The sequence below is a fragment of the Piliocolobus tephrosceles genome, unplaced genomic scaffold (genome assembly GCF_002776525.5).
Source record: "Piliocolobus tephrosceles isolate RC106 unplaced genomic scaffold, ASM277652v3 unscaffolded_36928, whole genome shotgun sequence".
Taxonomy (NCBI): domain Eukaryota; kingdom Metazoa; phylum Chordata; class Mammalia; order Primates; family Cercopithecidae; genus Piliocolobus; species Piliocolobus tephrosceles.
Window position 1 is genome coordinate 1 of NW_022320896.1, and position 8719 is coordinate 8719.

Consider the following 8719-nt stretch of genomic DNA (forward strand, 5'->3'; position numbering starts at 1 on the left):
TGTAAACTAGTTCAACCATTATGGAAAACAGTATGGCAATTCCTCAAGGATCTAGAACTAGATGTACCATATGACCCAGCCATCCCACTACTGGGTATATACCCAAAGGATTATAAATTATTCTACTACAAAGACACATGCACACGTATGTTTATTGCGGCACTATTCACAATAGCAAAGACTTGGAATCAACCCAAATGTCCATCTGTGACAGACTGGATTATGAAACTGTGGCACATATACACCATGGAATACTATGCAGCCATAAAAAAGGATGAGTTTGCGTCCTTTGTAGGGACATGGATGCACCTGGAAACCATCATTCTTAGCAAACTATCACAAGAAGAGAAAACCAAACACCGCATGTTCTCACTCATAGGTGGGAACTGAACAATGAGTTCACTTGGACTCGGGAAGGGGAACATCACACACTGGGGCCTATCATGGGGAGGGAGAGGGGAGGAGGGATTGCATTGGGGAGTTATACGTGATATAAATGATGAATTGATGGGTGCTGATGAGTTGATGGGTGCAGCACACCAACATGGCACAGGTATACATATGTAGGAAACCTGCACGTTATGCATATGTACCCTAGAACTTAAAGTATAATAATAAAAAAAATTTATTCAGTTCCTATCATATAGCTATAACCCATATATATTGAATTCAGTACATATAAATGTGTAAGCAATAATATTTATTCATTCAACAAATTCAATAAATATTTACTGAGCCACCAGCAAAAAAAAAAAAAAAAAAAAAGAGAGAAATGAAAAAGCAACAGTTTACTACAGCAGCTAATAATTGGTGGAACTCTTCCATGTTTTCTCTTCTAGCACCTTTCATAGGCCCCCTAATGTCTTTACTGCTTCTGCTTACTATAGGCCCCTGTGTAGTAAATAGAATTCTACAATTTGTTAGACAAAGATTTGAGACCATCCAATTAATGGTCCTCCGCAGCCATTACCAACCCCTTCCTCACCCTGAAGAGGAGATCCCTCCATAACAGTTCGGGGTCCAGGATTGGACACCCAGTTACTTATGAGAGGGGGAAATGAAAGGGCATAAAAGTGTGTGCCCACCCTATTGCTAAACCTTTGTTCTGCTCTCACAAACATTTTGTAAAGATTTTGTAAGTTCCTGTTTTTCTTTCTGTGGCGCGGCAAGGTCACAAGATGCGTTTAAGTAAGGTACATTCATGTTGCAAAACCTGTTGTGAAACCTGTCACAATATGATTAACTGCCTTTTTCCTGCTTCTGTAGGACTGCTTTCCCACCTCAGGGTTTGCGAAAACAAGCCCTGCCCCTGCCCTGCAAGCCCCTGATAAACGTCATCAGAATTTCAAAATTAACTGAAATACTAGAAATGGCGGGAACCAATCATAATCAGCCAAATCGCCTTGTTCAAATATCAGCCAATCATACATCTGATTTGTATAATGACTCTGTGCCTGTTTACCCCAGACTATATAACACTGTCCTGAGCCCAGTTGGGGAACTCTCCCGCCCTGCTCGTTTCACAGGTGTGTGAGAGTTCCAGGTTCGAACCTGTAATAAAGATCCTTGCTGCTTGGCTTTGACTCCGGACTCTGGTGGTCTTCTCAGGGGAATAAACGGTCTGGGCATAACACTTGCTTCTTTTTTCAGCTCTGGTGCCCCAGTGATTGTTCTCCATAACATTTAAAGATATTAAACAAGTTTATCAACAATTTAGGGTTAATGATTATATGTCTCTATGTGCTTCAATTCTCTCTAGAAACTTACTCCATCTTTAATACACATATTTAAGAGCCACATTCAATGTTTTTAGTAGACACATGAAGATTGCACAGTAATTTTTTATTTTGCTGCTACTACTATACTATCTTAAAAATAAAACACTTTGCATCAATTGAAAATAAAGACCAATAAAAAATGGAAATATATCATATCTGCCATTGTTATCTACTTATGCAAATTATAATCTGACATAAAATAACTTGATTTGTCTTATCTAAAGATGAAAACTAAAATTAGCCAGTGCCACTTTTGTATAGTTACTCTACCAGGTATTTTCACATCCATTATTTCATTTAATCTTAATAAAAGTATCTAAGTTGTCAATTATTACTACCACTGGGAAAATGAGATCAAGGAAGTGCAGAAAGTTTAAGTAATTTGCTGAAGAACATACACATTGCAATTAGCAGAAGTGGAATTCCAACCTTGGTATGTTCCAACCTGAAACCCCATATGTTGTTATAATACAATGATTCCCTGTTCCTTTCCATTGAAAAATAACAAATGAATCTGAGAAAGATGTACTACATGAAAACTATAAGACACTGATTAATGAAATTGAAAAAGCCCCCAGTAACTTGAAAGATATTCTATGTTCATGGAAGGGAAAATCAACATTGTTAAAATGTCCATACTACTCAAAGCAATCTACAAATTCAACTCATTTCTTATCAAAATATCAATGACATTCTAGAAAAAAAAGTCCTAAAATTTATATGCAATCACAAAAGACCCAGAATAGCCAAAGCTATCCTAAGCAAATAGAACAAAACTGAGGGAATCATATTACCTGACTTCAAATTATACTACAGAGCTACAGTAACCAAAACAGTATAGTCCTGGCACAAAAACAGAAACATAGACCAGTGGAACAGAAGAAAGAACCTAGAAGCAAATCCACATACCCACAGATAAGTCATTTTCAACTTACCTTTCAACAAAGATATCAAAAATACACTGGGGAAAAGATAGTTTTTTCAATAAATGATGCTGGGAAAATTGGATATCAATATGCAGAAGAATGAAACTAGACCCCCATCTCTTCAAATAAAATGTTGATTCAAATAAAAATGAATTAAAAATTAAAAAATTAAATATAAGACCTTAAACTATTAAACCACTGCCAGAAAACATTGGGGAAACTGTTCAAAACATTAGTCTGGGGAAAGATTTCTTGAGCAATACCCCACAAGCACAACCAAAGTAAATGGACAAATGGGATCACGTGGAGTTGAAAATCTTCTGCAAAGCAAAGGAAACAATCCATTAAGTGAAGAGACAACCCACAGAATAGGAGATAATATCTGAAAACTATCTATCTGACAAAAGGTTAATAGCTAGAATATATAAGGAGCTCCAATGACTACAAGAAAAAAAATATAATAAATGGATTTTAAAATGGACAAATAATTTGAACACACATTTCTCAAGACATACAAATGGCAGACATGTGAAAAGGTGCTCAACATCATTGAGCAATGCAAATCAAAACTACAATGAGATACAATCTCATCCCAGTTACAATGGCTTATTTCCTAAAGACAGGAAATAACAAATGCTGGAGAGAATGTGGAGGAAAGAGAACATTCATACACTGTTGGTGTGAATGAAAGTTAGCACAACCACTATGTAGAACAGTTTGAAGGTTCTTCAAAAAACTAAAGTAGAGCTCCGGTACAATCCAGCAATTCCATTGTTGGGTATTTACACCAAAGAAAAGAAATCAGCATATTGAAGAGATATCTGCACTCCTATGTTTGTTGCAGCACTGTTCACAATAGGCAAGATTTGGAAGCAACTGAAGTGACCATTAACAGATGAATGGATAAGAAAAATGTGGTACTTATACACAATGGAGTGCTATTCAGCCATAAGAAAAGAATGACAGTCAGTCATTTGCAATAACATGAATGAAACTGGAGGTCATTATGTTAAGTGAAATAAACTAGGAACAGAAAGACAAATATCACATGTTCTCATTTATTTGCAGGATTTAAAAATCAAAACAATTAAACCCACAGAAATAGAGAGTAAAAATAGAAATGGTTATCAGAGGCTGGAAAGTATAGTAGGGAGTTGGTGGGGAGGTGGGAATTGTTAATTGGCACAGAAAAAAAAATAAAATAGATAAGGCCTAGTGTTTCATAGCATAAAAGGGTGACTATAGTCAACAATAATATACTTGTACATTTTTAAATAATTAAGAGTATAATTGGATTGCTTATAATGCAAAGGATAAATGCTTGAGGGAATAAATACTCCATTTTCCATGATATGATTATTATGCATTGCACTCCTGTAACAAAATATTGTAGGTACCCCATAAATATATACATCTACTGTGTACCCACAAAAGTGAAAAAAAATTATAAAAAAAAGAAAAAAAGTCATCACTATGATCAGATGTTGGAGCTAACATACAAGGACATTTTTAAAGGTATTACACATATATTCAAGATCCTCAGATGAAACATTAATAAAATGAACAAATAGATGGGAAATAGCAGATATATGGAAACCATGAAAAAGAACTAAAAATAAATTCTATGAACAAATAAAACATACACAGAGAGTCCTGTAAGGCAATATCAGTGGGTTAAGTCAGAAAATGCTAAGTGAGCCTAGCAAGAAAAAAAAAACAAAGGTGGCAAAGATTAGAAGAAAAAGATAAAATAACAGCCAAGTATGTATTAACTTGAAGCTATAAAAGCTCAGTGAGCATTGAGCATAATTTATACAAAGAAAACTATATCCTATGCCTAGCGTGGTTGCTCGTTCCTATAGTACCAACATTTTGGGAGGCTGAAGCTGGTGGATTGTTTGAGTCTAAGATTTTGAGACCAGTCTGGGCAACAAGGCAAAACTCTGTCTCTACCAAAAATACAATAATTGGCTGGGCGTGGTGGCACATGCCTATAGTCCCAGCTACTAGGGAGGCTGAGGTGGAAGGATCACCTGAAACCAGGAAGGTCCAGGCTACAGTGAGCTATGATCACACCACTGCACACCAGCATGGGTGACAGACAGAATGATACCCTGTCTCAAAAAAAAAAAAAAAGAAAAGAAAAAGAAAACAATCCCCTGTGCTATCATAGTACAACTTCAGAAACAAAATAAAAAATAATGATAGTATCCAGAGAAACAGTACAGTTAACATTTAAATAGACAACGATACAAATAATTCATGAATTTCTTATAAGAAATAATAAATACCATCTGACAGTGGTCTAACATCTCTAAAGTGCTGCATAAAGAAGAGCTTACTTTAATGAAGTTTTTGGGTGTGGTTTTTATCTAATAGGTTGCATGATAATGGAATTAGATAAAACCCACAGAGATTTTAAGCAAATTATGTCAGCTTGAACAGAAACGGACAAAGTAAAAATGAAAAGTTAGGTATGTAGACCCTTGAACTACCATGGGCAGCAAGGAGGCTGAGAAAACTACTCGGTTGGAACCATGATTTTTTTTTTTAATTGAAAAGGAAGAATAACTGGTGATGTAAAGATGTAAGCCCAATGGGCACAGCAAAGAGTCACGGAACATTAGACCAAAGAATCAGGCCTGCCTGTGGTTAGGCAAGCAAGGAACCAACAAACAGTACTCTGGATTTCAGAATTGCTAGGATGCCTCCCATTGCCGCCTTTTGGAATAAAAGCATCTATTGTAGTTATCCTACGTCTTTCTCTCTATCTTGTGTTGAATATAGAGGACAGAGGACTTGCCTCATTAATTTACAAGTTTTCAGATTGAGAGAAAATCAGCAGAGCTGCAATTGAAGTGCTACACCCAAGAAAATTCATCCACATCTGGAACTCATATACTTAAGCCAGAATCTCTGATGGAATGAGACTTTATGGGTGGAGGCCTGGGACACAGATGATTATATTTAGCATGTGAGCAGAATAAGAGCTGTTTTGATGACAAGGAACACTGTGGTAGGCTATATTTTTCATAATGGTCAGAGCAATATCTCAGTCCAACCTACTCTTCCAGAATCTTGCCTCTCTTCTATAAGGAGGTGGGGACCTTTGGAGATCATAATTAATAAATAGAATGTAGCTACTTTAGGTTCTGGTGGCGGCAGGGCTGAGCCAGCGATGCCCTCCCTTCACTCTCTGCGCCCGCTCTCCGGCTGTCCGCCCGCTCCACTGCCCTCCCAGCCACCATGACGGAACAAGCCACCTCCTTCACCAAGGACTTCCTGGCCGGAGGCATCACCGCCGCTCTGTCCAAGACAGCCGTGGCATCGATCAAGCGGGTCCAGCTGCAGCTGCAGGTGCAGCACGCCAGCATGTTGGTCGCCGCCGAGAAGCAATGCAAGGGCATGGTGGACTGCATCGTCCGCATCCCCAAGGATCAGGGCGTGCTGTCCTTCTAGAGGGGCAACCTGGCCAATGTCATCCACTCCTTCCCCACGCAAGCCCTCAATTTCGCCTTCAAGGATAAGTACAAGCAGATCTTCCTGGGGGGGCGTGGACAAGCACACGCAGTTCTGGAGGTACTTTGCAGGCAACCTGGCCTCTGCCACCGCGGCAGTCGTGTATCCCCTGGATATCACCAGGACCCGCCTGGCAGCCGACGTGGAAAAGTGGGCATGGAGAGCAAGTTCCGAGGCCTGGGAGACTGCCTGGTGAAGATCCCCAAGTCCTACGGTATCCGGGGCCTGTACCAGGGTTTCGGCATCTCCGTGCAAGGCATCATCATCTACCAGGCCGCCTGCTTCAGGGTGTACGATACGGCCAAAGGCATGCTCCCCGACCTCAAGAACACGCACATCCTGCTGAGCTGGATGATCGTGCAGACCGTGACGGCCATGACTGGCGTGGTGTCCTACCCCTTCGACACAGTGCGGCGGCAGATGATGACGCAGTCCGGACGCAAAGGAGCTGACGTCATGTACACGGGCACCAAAGACTGTTGGAGGAAGATCTTAAGAGAGGAGGTGGCCAAGGCCTTTTTCAAGGGTGCCTGGTCCAATGTCCTCAGAGGCATGGAGTGGGGGCGGGTTTCGTGCTGGTCCTGTATGACGAGCTGAAGAAGGTCAGCTAAGGGCCTTGGCATCCTCCACACACACCAAGGAACCAAGAGAACCACGTAGAATCCTGAAGTGTGCAAACCATCGACGTTCGAGAAATTCCAGTCATCTTTTTCCCAGCCGGACCCTGCCTGTAGATGGCCAGGGAAGGCTCTAGAAAAGGGAAGCATTGGCCAGGCGTGGTGACGGGCGCCTGTAGTCCCAGCTACTCACTCACGAGGCTGAGGCAGGAGAATGGCGTGAATCCGGGAGGCGGACCTTGCAGTGAGCCAAGATTGCGACACTGCACTTCAGCCTGGGCAACAGAGCGAGACTTACGTCTCAAAAAAAAAAAAAAAAAAAAAAAAAAAAGGAAAAGAAAAGAGAAAAAGAGCACATTATGATCCAGCCATTGGTACCGGATTCCATGTCTTGATCACTGGGGGAAGGGAACCAGGGTGTCCTTGTGGGCCCAGGGGCGAGGCACTCCAATGCTCAGACCTAGAGTCCAGATGCTTGTAGGATCCAAGTCGTGTTTAAGTATTCATTTAAAACAAAAGAATCATGTTCCCCATTTGTACTTAAGCACTAGCCCCTCTTTTGCACAGCCGAGTACTTGCAATTATGTTCTATGTTGGGCATCCTGCTGCGAAACAATAAACACAGGATGCGAAGGGGGAGAATGAATGAATGAATGAATGAATGAATGAATGAATGAATGAATAAATAAAATGTAGCAGAAGTGAGACTAAGTAATATATTAGACCAGCTTAGAAAGACAGTGCAACTTCCTCTTGACTTTTTTTTAGGACGCTTGCCTTTTGGAACTCAGACGTCATGTTATGAAGAGGCCAAGGCTACATGAAGAAGTCATGTTGACGTGTTTAGGCACATAGGTCTAGCTAAGGACCCTGCTGACAGCCAGCATCAACTACCAGGTATATGAGCGAACAAACTGGTGATTTAACCTCCAGCTTCAGAGTAACCCTAAGTAATGCTAAGTATAACAAAGACAAGCTGTTCCTGCAAAGCCCTGCTCAAATAGCAAATTGACGACCGTAATAATACTGTTATTTTAAAAAACAGTATTATTGTATCAGTTTATCAACATGGAAAAGCTTTAAATACATAATCTTAAATAAAAAGTAATTTTCTGAAGAATATATACGTTATGATAGTGTTAATATATAACATAATATAATACATTGGAACTGAAGTCTAAATAATTTTGATTAATACATTTAAAATATCAATACGCTTTAAAATATTTATTACTTTTTATCAAGTTGAAGAGTTTAAAGCAGAAGTCAAGCTCTTATCACAAGTGGTCTTCTTTATTGGGTAAATGCATTTATTAATTACTTTTGAAAATTTATCAAAAACATGTATAAATAGGTGTTAAATATTTAAGCCACTACAGAATAGATTATGTTTAAGAAGAAAACCTTTGAAGATGAGGTGTTGGAAGAAACACAGAACAAGCAAAATGCAGGAAATGCAAATCAGTCAGTAAATTGTTACAGCAAGAATGCATGGTGATTAAAAAAATAAGGTTAGCCTCAGCCATAAGTAGAAAGCTGAAACTGGATCCTTTCCTTACTCCTTATACGAAGATTAATTCAAGATGGATTAGAGACTTAAATGTTAGACCTAATACCATAAAAACCCTAGAAGAAAATCTAGGTAGTACCATTCAGGACATAGGCATGGGCAAGGACTTCATGTCTAAAACACCAAAAGCAATGGCAGCAAAAGCCAAAATTGACAAATGGGATCTCATTAAACTAAAGAGCTTCTGCACAGCAAAAGAAACTACCATCAGAGTGAACAGGCAACCTACAGAATAGGAGAAAATTTTTGCAATCTACTCATCTGACAAAGGGCTAATATCCAGAATCTACAAAGAACTCAAACAAATTT

The 8719-nt window shown here is 39.5% G+C and overlaps 1 pseudogene; it reads left to right on the top strand.

The window, feature by feature from the left end:
* The first annotated feature begins 5881 nt into the window (after positions 1–5881).
* LOC113222972 lies at positions 5882–6834 on the top strand (annotated as a pseudogene).
* The last annotated feature ends 1885 nt before the right edge of the window (positions 6835–8719 follow it).